General features: G+C 42.2%; 1 protein-coding gene and 1 long non-coding RNA gene across 2 annotated transcripts in view; both read right to left on the reverse strand.

Annotated features, from left to right (window-relative positions):
- kpna4 (karyopherin alpha 4 (importin alpha 3)) overlaps positions 1 to 15,730 on the reverse strand; it is a 408,827-nt gene that overhangs the window by 109,916 nt on the left and 283,181 nt on the right. The gene's annotated exons all lie outside the window — the stretch shown is intronic.
- Positions 1 to 15,730, reverse strand: part of LOC141377994 (uncharacterized) — a 66,982-nt gene that overhangs the window by 42,425 nt on the left and 8,827 nt on the right. The window contains exons 2-3 of the long non-coding RNA XR_012391232.1: positions 7,956 to 8,180; positions 6,807 to 6,928 (exon numbers count right to left, since the gene is read on the reverse strand). This is a non-coding gene — a long non-coding RNA (uncharacterized lncRNA). The remainder of the gene's footprint in view (positions 1 to 6,806; positions 6,929 to 7,955; positions 8,181 to 15,730) is intronic.

Here is a 15,730-nt window from a genome sequence, read left to right on the forward strand (position 1 = left end):
AGTTCATCAGTTCCCCTATAGCGCATGTGTTTGGACTGTGAGGAAAACCGGAGCACTCAGAGGAAACCCACGCCAACACGGAGAGAACATGCAAACTACACACAGAAATGCAAACTGACTCAGCTGGGGCTCGAACCAGTGACCTTCTTGCTGTGAGGCGACAGTGCTAACCATTGAGCCACCGTGTTGCCACATTGCAATCAAGGCCATTTAATAAAAGGTGTGACCGAGACACCTTCTGTGCGAGATCAAGACTGGATATCAGGTGACTCCGAGCCGTGAGCTTGTGCAGATGCAATTTCACAAGAGTTTTTCTTTCCCCGTACATCATCAGGACTTCCGAGCAATCAGACGGCGCTCTAACATGCATCGATCTGGCAGCGATCAGCAGATTTTTGCTGCTCTTAAATGAGTCTGATCTCAGCGGTCGGCCAGTCAGCATGTCCTGATATGATTGCATTTAAAGGAGCTGTCAGTCCTGAGAATCCCCACTGATGAAGACTCGTAATAGACATCGGCTTGTTCAGTCTGACGTCACGTAAAGCAGCTTCCAGGTCCAGTCACTCTATCAAAAGTACAGGGAGGCTCAACCAATGATGCTAATTAACATTTTAGAAGCGCTGTAATACTTCATGATCTCAATATACCGCTGAAATCAGAATTATTAGCCCACTTCAATCCTGACCCAGAGAGCAGATTTCTTCAGCACATTTCTAATCATAATAGTTTAATAACTCATCTCTAATAACTGATTTATTTTCTATTTGTCATTATATTAGACTAGATAATCTTCAAGACACTAGTGTTCAGCTTAAAGTGACATGTAAAGGCTTCACTAGGGTAATTAGGGTAAAGTTAGGGTAATTAGGCAAGTCATTGTATAACAGTGGTTTGTTCTGGAGACAATCCAACACTAATATTGCTGAAGGGGCGAATAATATTGACCTTAAAATGCCTTTAAAACAATTAAAAACTGCTTTTATTCTAGCCCAAATAAAACAAATAAGACTTTCTCCAGAAGAACAAATATTAGAGGAAACACTGTGAGCAATTCTTGAATCTGTTCCTGAAATGAATCCGGGTGCGGACCTAAAGTGCTAGTGTTAAAGCACCCTTAATCACTACTGGGCCGCCTGTCAGTGTCAGGTCCTCTGTCTGATCACCTGGGTTTGTTTCTGTTTCGCATTTGTTTACATTTATGGCTCGTTTCCACTGAATGGTACGGTACGGTACGGTTCGGGTCGGTACGGGTCACCTTTATCAGGCTTGCGTTTCCACTAGCAAGGGTCCCCTTTTGGTGGGCGTGATGTATGACAAAGTTTCAGTCGACGTCATTTTCGCTCGAGAAAATGTCTACAATAAAGCTGCACAGGTCGCTCACATATCATATGAAAAGCACTTCTCACAAAACACATACTTTTCACACATATAAGTACTTGTGTATAAATGTTTATTACTAACTTTTCTATAAACGAGAGTTGATTATAACTGCAGATCAATGAGGGTGCGAAATAGCCTACTGTAACGTCTGTAATTATATTAAATAAATAAATAAATTAACATATATGATACAGCCCCTTACAGTCTGCAATATGTTACCAACTACAGAAGAACTACACAAAGCAGACATTTCATCGTTAATTAGGTTTAAAACAACACAAAGTATAGCCTACAGTCAGTGAAAACCTCTCATCTGTGTCTGTGATCTTCAGCAGCACATGAAGCCTCTGTTAGAGAGTCATTCCATCATTCCCAGTTCATATTAGTCCAAAAGGTGATAATAAAGATCAAAACAAGGCAGTTTGTTTACGTTTGCTGAAGAAATAACGTGCTCCTTGGCTTCGCCTTTCTTCCTGCGCTCCACTCTCGCGTTTGTCCTTCTCTTTCTGAATGTGTCACTCTCGCGTTTGTCCGCTTCTCACAGGATCGGGTTTCCAAAAGCTTGTCAATAATCAAGTGCACGTTATTATCATCAGCTCAAGAAGTTTGTTATTTTAAATAGAGACGAGCGGCGAGCGCAAGGAAGAAAGTGAAACCACTCAGGCTTCAGAATGGCTCGTTAAAAACTACGCGGCACAGGGTGAATCTGCTCTTCTCCATGGCTTTGTGGCTTTTTATCATGACGATGACAGGGTTTGTTTGAGCCCGGATCGAAAGGGTCCCGAAAAAGTGGTACGGTATGGTTTGGTTCGGTACGCCTTTTGACAGTGGAAACGGCCATAAAAGCGTACCAAACCGAAGCGTACCGTACCACTCAGTGGAAATAGGCCATTATGTTAGCACGTGTTGTGTTTTGATCGCTCTCTCCCTCTACTTGCTTGCTTTGACAGCCTCCACCCTTCTCCCCACTCATCCCTATTATTCAATTAAACCAATTTCACTCACCTGTCTTGCCGTAATTTCCCCTCTATTTAGTTCGCTCTCCTCTTGTTGTCATTTGTCAGATCGTTGTCGTTTGTCTGTAGTCAGCATGCTCTCAGTTTCGCTAGCCCAGTCCACTCAGTTCCTGTTCTTTCGTGCCTGTCTTCTGATAAGTCGTTCCTTGTATTTTTTGCTGCCTTTTGACCCCTCTCTGTCATCTCCAGGACCTGTGTCTGTTTTGTTTAATCACCGTGGTTGGCCGATTGGCTCCGATCTTTAGGATCGGTATTCCCGTCCTTCACCTGTCCCGCTCTTGTTCTTCCTCTCAGCTCTGCCGGCCGCAGGATACAGTATACCGCCATATCGCCCTCTGCTGAGTGAGCTTGAAACTACACCCTGAGATACTTCTCTCCCCTCTACGGAGTGTTTTTTGTTGTTTTTGGAACACTTTCCTCTGATTGGTCTTGAATTTTGTTTTCGTTTTATTTTGTTAATTTAATTTATCTGAGCCCCCCTTAAGGACACCAGTAACATTTCTATCGGGAGCAGTTTTTGTTGAAAGTTTGATTTTGATTCTTCACCCTGTGCTTAAGCCCATTTGGGTCATTTTTGTTACTAATACATTTTTGAGAGAGACCGTGTCCGTTCTGTTCCCTGAAAGTCAGTGCTCTGAGGCGGAGGAGGGGTGGACGGCATCACTGGCGGCTCGTTGAGAAGAGTAGGGATGGTACGGTAAAGACACATGAGAATCTATAAGTTAAGTTGGCAACACTGCCACTCTATGGTTAAATCAGCTTGAAAATTCGCCTTCAGTTTCCCTCAACACCAACTTTAGCATTTCAGCCAAAGTGTGCATCTCCTTAAGTGATGTTCCCGGCAGATCTGGTGTTGGATTGCTCTTTTTAACTTCATTGATGCTCACATTAAAGCTGTATTCACTTTCCAGCATCCCTTAAATGATTTCCAGATCAGACTCCTGTTGGTGAAGCAGCTTTTTACTGTGACTGTATGCAGAATTACTGAGCTCTGCTGATCTCTACGGTATATAAACAGCTGATCTGTCCATTATTCCTCTGGTTATTCATTAGAGCAGTTGTTCCTAAAATTTCGGGGGAAAATCTAAATCATTGTAATTAATTGCACCTGTTTTACCTGGGTGAGGCAGTGGCGCAGTAGGTAGTGCTGTCGCCTCACAGCAAGAAGGTCGCTGGTTCGAACCTCGGCTCAGTTGGTGTTTCTGTGTGGAGTTTGCATGTTCTCCCTGCCTTCACGTGGGTTTCCTCCGGGTGCTCTGGTTTCCCCCACCGTCCAAAGACATGCGGTACAGGTGAATTGGGCAGGCTAAATTGACCGTAGTTCAAGAGTGTGGGTGTTAATGTGATTGTGGATGTTTCCCAGAGATGGGTTGCGGCTGGAAGGGCATTCCGCTGTGGCGACCCTGGATTAATAAAGGGACTAAAGCTACAAGAAAATGAATGTTTTAGCCCTTTTTCAAGATTTAAGATCTGTCTTTTGTGTCTCCAGAATGTGTCTGTACAGTTTCAGCTCAAAATACCCATCGGATTATTTATTCCAGCTTTCTGAATGTTGGAGTTCTGAGCATCTTGTAGCTGTGTTTGTGGCCCGTGCCTTTAATGTTGGTTCTTCCCGCCCACCGTTCTTAGGTGCTGTGGGAGTTATTCTCCGGCTGTGTCAGATAAACAGCACAGTGACAGACATGAAGCAAGCAGATCTCACGTAACGTTAAAATACTACAGTAAGAACTTTCCCAATGATTATTTGATGTATTTGTCATTGAGTTAATTCAAGGCTTTGGATGAGTCACCCACAATGTCAAACACATTCCCTCTGTGAATCTACTACACCCTTTTAAATCACCATATTACAGTGGGATTTATTGTGTTTCGATCACTCCAATATGACTGTGGATGCAGTATACATACACACAGCCCTGTCCAAACAGCGAACAAAAGGTGATTTTCATCATAGGTGCCCTTTATACTATTATAATGACCATATTTTACCCATAACCTACAGAATATAAAATTAGTAATTAATAGTTACATTAGAAAAACCTGCAAATAAAGCTGTCAGCCTTTCAGTTGTGTATATCATTGTTTGTTATGGCGTTAAATGAAGGGTTAAGTTCAAGACGACGGTTTGAACTAAATCAAGCCCAGGGCCGTCAGTGTTGTGTCTGTGGAGCTGTGTGACTGTGCAGTATCAGGGTCATGTTTGTAGCTTTGCTTTGAGTCACTAGAACGCTGTGTGTGTGTGTGTGTGTGTGTGTGTGTGTGTGTGTGTGTGTGTGTGGTGGTTGCTGACAGGTATGTTCTGGAGATGAAAGTGCTGTTTGCGATGCTGAACTTCTGAACCTGCAGTGGTTTTCCTCCGCCGCATACGTTTACCCCGACTGACATTTACTCTCACTGCGTTACACACCACCCATAATGACACACACACACACACGGCTCTGAAGCAGAGAAATGTTTGAGATTAAAGAGTGCCGCTGACGGTCTTAAAATCCTCCCTAATACACATATACAAACACACACAGACATACACAGACATATATATAGAGATTCACATACACACACACACACAAGTACATTTAAATACACTCACATACATTCAAAAATACACACATGTATACATATAAACACACACACTAAATATACAGTATACACACACACACACACACACACACATAAATACACACACAAATACATACACACATACAGACATACACAAACACAGATAAATATACACACAAATGCATACATACAAAAACACATGCACTTATGCATACACACACACATAGACATACATATACAAATACACACGTATGTAAACATACACACACATACAAAAACACACACATATATACAAACACACACACATATACATTTACACATACACTTATACATATATATATATATATATATATATATATATATATATATATATATATATATATATATATATATATATATATATATATTCATATTTGTATATTCATATACAATGGGACATTCTCCCTTTGTACGTGTCATCAAAGGGGGAAAGCCCCGCCCACTAGTGACCATCTCTCCCTCATCCACGCCCACTCCTCCCTCTGCTCGCAGCGCTCCACGCCCACCTCGGAGCATGTTTTGAAATAATTCTGAGGTAGACTTGAACCAAAATGGATGGGGTTTCAATGACACTTTAATACTAAACAACAGTTTTAAAACAGGTCAAACACACCTGAACCAGTTAATTAGAACCTGAACACCACGTGATAATTACAGGCAGGTGTGTTTGAGATGGGTTGCAACTGAAATCTGCAGGAAGGTGGCTGTCCAGGAACAGGGTTGGCCACCCCTGCTCTGAAGTATCAGTTTAGGCACCACTTTAAAAGTTTTGATTTAGCACTGATAGTGTGATATAAATAACCCCAAACGATGGCCAACCCTACTTTTAAGACTCCTCATCAGCACAGTATTGGTGCTGATCGGGGCTGAAAGCATTTACACTACACGCTCAGAAATGAAGGTACACACGCTGTCACTGGGGTGGTGCCTTTACACACTTGTACTTAAAGTGTACATATTGGTACCTTAAAAGTATATATTAGTCCCTAAACAATTTGAAGAGGAACACCTTTGTACTTTTTAGGTGCTAATATGTACCCTTGAGGTATTAATCTGGACCTTTATGGTACAAACTTGTACCTTTTGAAAAGGTGCCACCCCAGTGACAGCTGGCGTACCTTTATTTCTGAGAGTGTAGGACGCATGATTGAGTCGCCGCTCCTGCTGGTGATGGATTGGAGGAACAGTCGGCTGACTTTATGGGAGTTTGGCAAACCTGCGCATTATCAGTCGACGAAGAGTGTAAATGGCACTGGGTGTTTGGATGCGCACAGCTGAGGGTCCAGCAGAGTAAACCTGCCCTTTGCTTTCAAACACCGCTGGAGATCCACACGCATCTGTGTTACTGAACAAACAGGGTGCGCGTTATCTTGCAGAAGAAGGAAACTAGCGAGACGGGAAGTGAAGCAGGATTTGAATTTGTTCCTGCCTTGTAATGCTGTCTTTACAGGCGACGTTTAAAAGCTTTCGGACGCAGCCATCGAAACGCACACCAAGACGAAACATCAGCAGGCTCCTCTGAAAGCTCCTCACAGCATCACATGACAGGACCACAGTGAACTTTTATGTAATTCAGGTTGCATAACGTGTTATAAGAGCAGCTCATGTTCTATGCATCAGGGCAGACTGTCCCGTGTCCAGCGCTGATGCTTATAGGCAAGGCAAGGTTATTTCTATAGCACAGTTCATACACAGTGGTGTGCTTTACATAAACAGGAATACAAGAGACAAGGACTGAAACCGGAGCACCCTGAGGAAACCCACGCCAACACGGGGAGAACATGCAAACTCCACACAGAAATGCCAACTTACCCAGCCAAGACTCAAACCAGCAACCTTCTTGCTGTAAGTCCACAGTGCTAACCACACATCGTGCCACCCTTTTTCAGCACCTCATCAGTGTAAATGAAAAGGATCTACTTCAGTCTCAACACCTACATAACCAGATGATGAAGATCGAGTCAGGGTGGACATTTCAGTAAGACAATGATTGCAAACACAGCCAAGAAAACTCTCAGTTACTTTCAGAAAAGAAAATAACGTTTCTAGAATGGCCAGCCAATCCCCTGATCCGAATCCAATTGAAAATAAGAGCTAAACATCAAAGATGTTGATAGATGAAGACACACATGTTTGGGTCTACCCAGGCTCATTGTGGAAACGTAGCCTCGCGGACATTTCTGGAGGCGTATGGAGATGTACATATTCGTGCAGTTTTTGTTTTCGTGAATCCACGAGAGGCCGATGTGCGCCGCTCGGGAGCACGCGCCATTCGTGCCTGCGCTGTTCTCGCGTGAAAAGCTGCCGGAGGCTGCTATCGAGCGATCATCCGTCCGACTGACTGAATGATGAAAAGATCGACTGGGCGGCGACCCAGCCACCCTCCTTCTCCTTCCCTAAACCCAAGCGACGATTTACAAAAGTCGTCTGGAAAAGAAAAGCAAAAGCCCTTGTACGATTGTGACCGCGTTTTCGAATCTCGCCGCATTCTTGCGAACTCGTTCGCTTTTATTTTTTGTATTCTGTTTTTCACCTTACCTCATTTTTGGAACCGCTCTTCCCCGGACTCGATCCCGCTCGTCGCTGCAGCCGGCTCCTCCCCCTTTCAGGCCTCGGCTCCGCCGACGTAACACCGCGAGCTAAGCGGACAAACTGGTTGCGGCGGGAAAGCCCTCCTCACGGAGGTGATGAGCCGTCAGCCCAGCCGGCGAGCGCGGAGAAGAGAGGAGCGGCGTCACACACACACCGCCCCGAAGTGTTCGCTCGAGAAATGCGGCCATACGTACCTCCGGCCAACTAAATCACTGTCTCCAGAAACGTCCGCAGGGCTACGTTTCCAGAATGAGCCTGGGTTGGTTTGGATTGTTTGGGTTTTTACCAAATATCTGGGTCAATTTCAGGTCAACAGCTTAGGAATATATTTACCAGAAAAACACAAGACGTCTTGAACACTTGTCCTACCTGCGTGTGCATGTTGGTGTTTCTTCATTTCTCTGTGTGCACACTGTAGCATGGCAGCAGGAAAAGCGAAACAGACGCCATCATAAACTGACTGGCCTGAAAACTCCAGTGAGCCAAAGCACAAGCTTGTTTTTCTTGTGTTTGAGAAAGAAACGCTCCTCAGAGAAGAGCTCAATCAGGCTGATGTGTCAAGATGCCTGCAGGCTGAGTTCCCTCGAGATGAGCCTGGAAAAGTATAGAAGAAAAAGATGTATCTGAACATAAGCAGCCGTGTTATAGCAGCTGACCAGAGACGGGCTGAGTTTCTGAATCCCTGAATCTGGATCCTTTTACAAGTGTCTGTGCAAAGTCATTCATGCAATTAACATAAAAACAATGACAAAGGCTCACTGGAATTACGTGCTACACTCTAAAAAATATTGTTTAGACAAAACAAAAAAAATTAACTCAACAGTTTGCATTAAACTCAGCGTGCCCGGTACCGGGGACAAAATGACGTCATCAGGAGAATAACTATAGATTTAAGAGGTCTGTCAGCATCAATAACACCATATGACCTACTGGGTGAAAGCTTAGAATGTCTATTTTCAGCTGATGCACATCACTTTGATATTTGTTGTACTGTAACAAAGTTATTTACACTTAATTTACACTCGATGTATAATATCTCGACAACCCCCATGTCAAAGTGAAGACTGGGACTGGGGGGTAGACGATACTACCTAAGGGTGTCACGATCCTCCAAATCCTCGATTCGATTACATTTTCGATTCTAAAGGCACGATTTGATTTTCGATTATGAATAATCAATTCATTAATGACCAATTAATTATTTGTAGTCTACCGTTTAAACTACCTGACCTGCGTGGTCTTTGTTTTACCCATAAACAAATCATACAGTAAATGAATAAAGGCAAGATACACACATAATTACCACCTGTCAATCACTTTTCCTGCGGGACTCGTGAATAGGCAGTGATCTGTGTCATTATAATGGCGTCGGTAAAAAAACGCACAACCAACAGGAACCAGCCAACAGTATCTGAGGTGTTCGCTAAAATGACGAAGTACACGAACCGTACGTAATACGTACATAGCAGAGCTTGCAAAACTGTGTTTTTTGTCGACAACACAAACGTTGACAACTCACTGGAAATCAAAAATGCTTCCACACCGGCGACTTCATTGAAAGAGGAGAGGGTTTAAGTTCTGTCGACGGGTCTCCTGCTTCTGCAGTTTAACAAGCACTTCAACAAGCCTGTTTCTTTCCCGCTTGGCAAGCCAAGCTGACGTGACATCAGGGCTGGACTGGGGCAAAAAATCGGCCCTGGCAATCAAAATGCTATCTATCTATGCACGTCCAATATTTTTATCAACTCATATTCTATAAAACACAAAAGCCATATATATGAAATAAATAAATAAATAAATAAATACAAACTTTAATCTCAATTTAATTTCTGTATACTGTCCATAAAGATATTTATTGTGTTCTAAAAAAAACACTATTCATTCATTTTTTTTTCTTCGCATTAGTCCCTCATTTATCAGGGGTTGCCGCAGTGGAATGAACTGCCAACTATTCCAGCATGTTTTATGCAGCAGATGCCTTTCCAGCCACAACCCAATATTGGAAATCACCCATACACACTCATTCACACACACTCATGCACTACAGCCAATTTAGCTTATTCAATACACTATTCACTCAGCCTATATTCAACAATAAACATAACAAAAACTGCCTGCTGATGCATGGGTAAATCTTCAAAAGGAACAGTGTACTTTATAATCACATTCACCTCATCCTGCTTGCTGTTTCACTATCTAAACAATGAAAACATAATATAAGTCAAATTTGTTTCATTTTGATATTATGATTAACACCAAACAGCCTCGTGTAGCTGCATATTTATATGAGCGTCATCTTCACTCTGCATATTTATAACAAAACAGGGCTTAAATATAAGTATAACTGTCTCCTTTCATTTCCATTGAAAAGAATAAACTTTACCCCATCTCTTTTGCAGAATATCAGTTTTATAATCAATAATGGCCATTATAACAGTATAACGTACATTAAATTTAAACGATAAAGGTAAGCAGCAGTCACGGAGTCCAAAATAGGAGTTTGTGATTGGGCCAGCCCAATGTCAGTAAAGAAAAGAACCAATGGGCTGCAGAGTGTCACATGGGCCGGCCCGGTCTGTCTGTCCGGGAAAAAAAGCATCAACTTTCAGAAAGTCACAGATCAAAAGAGCGTCAATTAATAAGGCAGAAAAAAATGATAGGCTGCTAAGCCTTTTATGGGCCGATCAGATCATAAGACGATAATCAGCCCGGCCCAAAAAGTACGTCGGCCCACCGGGAAAGTGTCCGCTTTGCCAGATGGCCAGTCCGCCCCTACGTGACATGAGGGCGTGGCAGCATCGACGATACTATTTTTTTGATTCGATAATCGAAGTTGAGCATAAATTTCGATCTATTTCGATTAAAAATCGAAATCGTGACACCCCTAATACTACCGTGGTACTGGTAAGCGGAGCAACCCTAATCTGAAGTGCACAGTAATAGCACCCAGAGCACTACAAATAAAACACAAGATACACGATGAAGGAAGAATAAAGTCGACTCGGTTCACATGAAACAAGATCTGGTGAGATTTACACCATTAGCGAATGTTTTAATCCAGCTAATCTCTCGTTAGATTTACACTTTTTACTGAACAATAAAACGTTCAATATTATTCCATGCATGCGTTTGTCCTAAAAAGAGGAGCATGCGGCACACCTGCTGTGCGTTCAACACACATCTGCTCATTAATTCATCATCATCAGTTGCTCGCCACCTTCAGTATGCTGAATTATATGCAAAAATTCCCCCCTGGGGGTGCGCTGCAGTGCATTATGGGTGTAACACCCACACGCTACTATGGCTCACACCATACTTCATACTTTGCTCACACTGAGACTCCTGAATGAGTGCATTAGGGACACATTTTATATGTTTAATGTCATAAACATGTCCATACTGACACACATGAGCACAAGCACAGAGGCCAGTACTGAGATTATGTGATGAAAATACAGTTATTTATCACATATCACGGCTGTTTCAGTGAAAAACTGACATGACTAAATAAAAGAGCTACAGCCTACATACTACTGGATATTAGTATGTGTTTACAATATGTAAAACACTGTTCAAGAACCAAAGACGTCCCATTTTAGGTGTCTGCATGGGGTTACATTTATAAAAGTGCTTTAATATACAGCTGGAGTCAGAATTATTCACCTTCCTGTGACTTTTCTTTTCTTTATCAAATATTTCCCAAATGATGTTGAGCAGATTCAGGAATTGTTCACTGTATTTCCTATTATATTTGTTCTTCTGGAGAAAGTCTTAATTGTTTTATTTCGGCTAGAATAAAAGCAGTTTTTAATTGTTTTAAAGGCATTTTAAGGTCAATATTATTCGCCCCCTTAGTGTACAGAAGAAATGTAATAAATACTGTAGTTTACTATTTACTACAGTAAACTATGGTGGAGCAGTGTAGTATAATATACCCTATAGTCATAGAAAACTACGGTAATAGGTCATTATGTATATTACACTCACCGGCCACTTTATTAGGTACACTTTACTAGTACCAGGTTGGACCACCTTTTGACTTCAGATCTGCCTTAATCCTTCATGGCAGAGATTCAACAAGCTCCTGGAAATATTCCTCAGAGATTTTGCTCCATATTGTCATGATAGCATCACACAGTTGCTGCAGATTTGTCGGCTGCACATCCATGATGCCAATCTCCCGTTCCACCACATCCCAAAGCTGCTCTATTGGATTGAGCTCTGGCAACTGTGGAGGCCATTTGAGTACAGTGAACTCATCGTCATGTTCAAGAAACCAGTCTGAGATGATTGAGCTTTATGACATGCTGCGTTATCCTGCTGGAAGTAGCCATCAGAAGATGGAGACACTGTGCTCATAAAGGGATGGACATGGTCAGCAGCAATACTCAGGTAGGCTGTGGCGTTGATGCTCAGTTGGTACTAATGGACCCAAAGAAAATCTCCCCCACACCATTACACCACCACCAGCCTGAACTGCTGATACAAGGCAGGATGGATCCATCCTTTCGTGTTGTTGATGCCAAATTCTGACCCGAGCATCCGAATGTGTCAGCAGAAATGGAGACTCATCAGAGCAGCAACGTTTCTCCAATCTTCTATTGTCCAGTTTTGGTGAGTCTGTGTGAATTGTAGCCTCAGTTTCCTGTTCTTAGCTGACAGGAGCGGCACCCGGTGTGCTCTTCTGCTGCTGTAGCCCATCCGCCTCAAGGTTGGCTGTGTTGTGTGTTCAGAGATGCTCTTCTGCAGAGCTCGGTTGTAACGAGTGCTTATTTGAGTTACTGTTGCCTTCCTATCAGCTGGAACCAGTCTGGCCATTCTCCTCTGACCTCTGACCATCAACAAGGCATTTGCACCCACAGAACTGCCGCTCACTGGATGTCTCCTCTTTGTCGGAGCATTCTCTGTAAAACCCTAGAAATGGTTGTGCGTGAAAATCCCAGTAGATCAGCAGTTTCTGAAATACTCAGAGCAGCCCGTCTGGCACCAACAACCATGCCACGTTCAAAGTCACTTAAATCCTCTTTCTTCAACATTCTGATGCTCACTCTGAACTGCAACAGACCATCTCGACCATGTCTACATGCCTAAATGCATTGAGTTGCTGCCATGTGATTGGCTGAGTAGAAATTTGCGTTAACGAGCAGTTGGACAGGTGTACCTAATAAAGTGGCCGGTGAGTGTATTACTATTTTACTATAGTTTTTATGTGATTATAGCAACTATACAATTACCACAACAGATTAATTGAATTACTTTAGTATTGTATTGTTCAGTAAGCTAGTGTAGTATAATATACCCTCTTGCCATTGAAAACTACAGTGTTGGGTCATTTGTTTATATTAGTGTAGTTGTTGTGTTACTATAGTACGTATAGCAGAATCAACACAATAAATTAATTGAAGTACTTTACTATAGTATAGTTCAACTACACTAGTATTTACTGTAAGTTACTAAGGTATTTTTCAACACTTTCAAGTCTCAAATCCAACTTCTGTTGATATTTCACAGCTCTTCATAAACATGTGTCGGCTCTTGTCATGGCATGTCTGCTCTTTCTCCACACTCCCTGACCTCCAGCTGTGTTATGTTGCCAGGTTTTTTTGAGGATTATTGCTTTTCCGTTTCACAGTGAAACTTTGCGCCTGACCTCTCTGTGGCTTGTTAAACTTGTAACCCGCTCTGTAAGTTCCTGTCAGTGCGAGATTGAGGCTTTTTGTCATCTTCTGCTCGTCTTTTGATGTGAGTTTGCCAGCGGTGTGGATGATGGAAGCCAGTGTAACTCAGACGCGCGTGTCTATTCCTGGCTGCAGGCTGATACGAATGCACTCCAGACACGGATCGATATTTAATAGCAGTGTTGACATTGTTTTATTGGGGGTTCGGGTGCGTGGTGGTGTCAGATGAGACCCTTTTGATGAGCTTCAGTCTGGAGACGCGCACATATATTGAGTTATCTGCAGAGTCACAGAATTAGAGGAGCTTTACTTTCTGGAGGACTTTCTTAGTCTGAGATCTGTAGGGGTTTGTCTTTTAGGAAAGCAAGTGTACTGAGAAGGAATCATATTTAACACACATATACGGTTTATGAGGACTCTCTATTGGCTAAATGTATTTTATATTGTAAGTTAGGGATAAAGAGAAGGCGATCCATGCTTTTATCCCCCAAGTGGGGATCGGGCTTTTGCTGTTAAATTAAGCCCTGAGTATATGGATGTGAACGTATACCTTGTGTTATGATCACTAGCCTTGTAGCGGCTGCAGATCGTTGGTAAACACACCTGGACTACATTTCTGTCACGTATCGAACTACAAGTTCCGTCATGCACTTTGTACACACCGGTTCCTGATTCACTTTGTTTACACACACGCACACACAAAGCTGGAGGGTTATTATGGACTGATTACATGGACTTTAAAAACAGCACACACACACACACATATTGTTGCTGAGTCTTGTTTAACGGTACTGTGACATTATGACGCGTTTCCTTTGCCTTGTCTTGTTTGACCCTCACTTTGTTCTGTTTGTTTACATTGCTTGATTCTGGATTCCCTGTATGTATCTGTTTGACCCAAGCGCCAAACTCCAGCTATCCTTCGTTAAAGCTAATATGGAAGTAACTGAAACTGCAATTCATCAAACGTCCGCTAGTCCTGTGTCCATAATAGAGCAGATTTCTATTGAGCGCACTGTTAAAATGGTCCACTTTACAGCAGAAAAAAAAAGGTGTTTACAGCCTGACACAAAGAACGATTTTGGCTCATATTCCTAATATTACGTTTCATGACAACTTTAAGGGGGGGTGAGTTTTTATAACTCATTCATTTCCTTTATATTAGGCTATATTAAGTCTGCATAATTAAGGGCGTGGCCACTTGAGTGACAGCTAGGTCTCACTGTTCACCGTTGCTTCACCTCAGCTGATTCCGGCTGATTAGCTGCTGAACTCATCGTATTTTTGTGTTGTTTTATGTGGCTTTACAGTCAGTTGCCTTTTGGAATTATTTCCCACAATTATCAGATGATATGGCATGCTGTGTGCACTTAACTGTGCTCACAAACCATTCACATGGCCTCTGTTTCCCAGCTAAGTGAAATTATATACTCATATACCATCTCTATAAATGTATTTTCTTTATTTAAGATGATTTATCATCTATAATGTTCTTTAGAGCTGTAATGCACTCCAGAATCTGACCGATTGATTAGCTGCAGGCTCTAGAACAGTCGTCTGAAGTGTTGTCATACACTGTTATGCTGGAGTTCATCAATAGTCCTGCATTTACTAACACAGACTATATCTGAAGTGTTTGGAAGTAATTTGCATTTTCCTCTTGTTGAAAAAGAACAATGTTTAGTGGCTCAATGTGTTACAGCAGTGTTTTTAAAAGACTAAACACTTTACTGATATAGTGTACAACCAAGCGCATGTGGTCAGAACACAAACGAGTCGCAGGGAATGAAGTATGAAGTGTTTCTCTCAAAAGTCTGTCTAAGCCTGGTCTTAGCAAAATGCTAGCAGGCGTCTGTAGCTCCGCCTCTTTGCCCTTGTTTGGTATCCCCTGGTCGGTGCGATGATGCGCAAAAAAATCTCGACGGTTGGCCACGCCTACTAGTAGCTTCTTTTGGGTTCTTCAGAAACCTATGGGTGACATCACAGATACTACGTCCATATCTTTTACAGTTTATGGTTTGAATGTCAGAGCAGCACAACTCTTTTCATGTTTTGCACCAAAAAATATTATAGGAAATACTGTGAAAAATTTCTGAATCTGTTTAACATAATTTAGGAAAAATTTTAAAGAGAAAAAAACGGTAACTTGCATGACGAATGGCTCAGGTCATGACCCACGAAAATATGCACATGCCAAGTGAGCGTGAAAGGTCAAAAATCATGAGAGGTGTTCTCTTTCTAAAATGAAAACTGATTAGTGTAAGCAGCACCGCACTCTCAACACAAAATACCAGACTCACTGAATATTGATCTTTATTCACATAATGAAAGGAAACAACATAACATGAGAAAACACCACAGAGGTATGAGATACGCAAGCATGAGGAACGGCTTCAGTCTTGAGAGTCATCTGATAGCAGACTTCATTTCCAGCCTCCGCTGATAATCTGGGCTCTTCTCGTCTGC

This window comes from Danio rerio, chromosome 15 (genome assembly GCF_049306965.1).
Source record: "Danio rerio strain Tuebingen ecotype United States chromosome 15, GRCz12tu, whole genome shotgun sequence".
Taxonomy (NCBI): domain Eukaryota; kingdom Metazoa; phylum Chordata; class Actinopteri; order Cypriniformes; family Danionidae; genus Danio; species Danio rerio.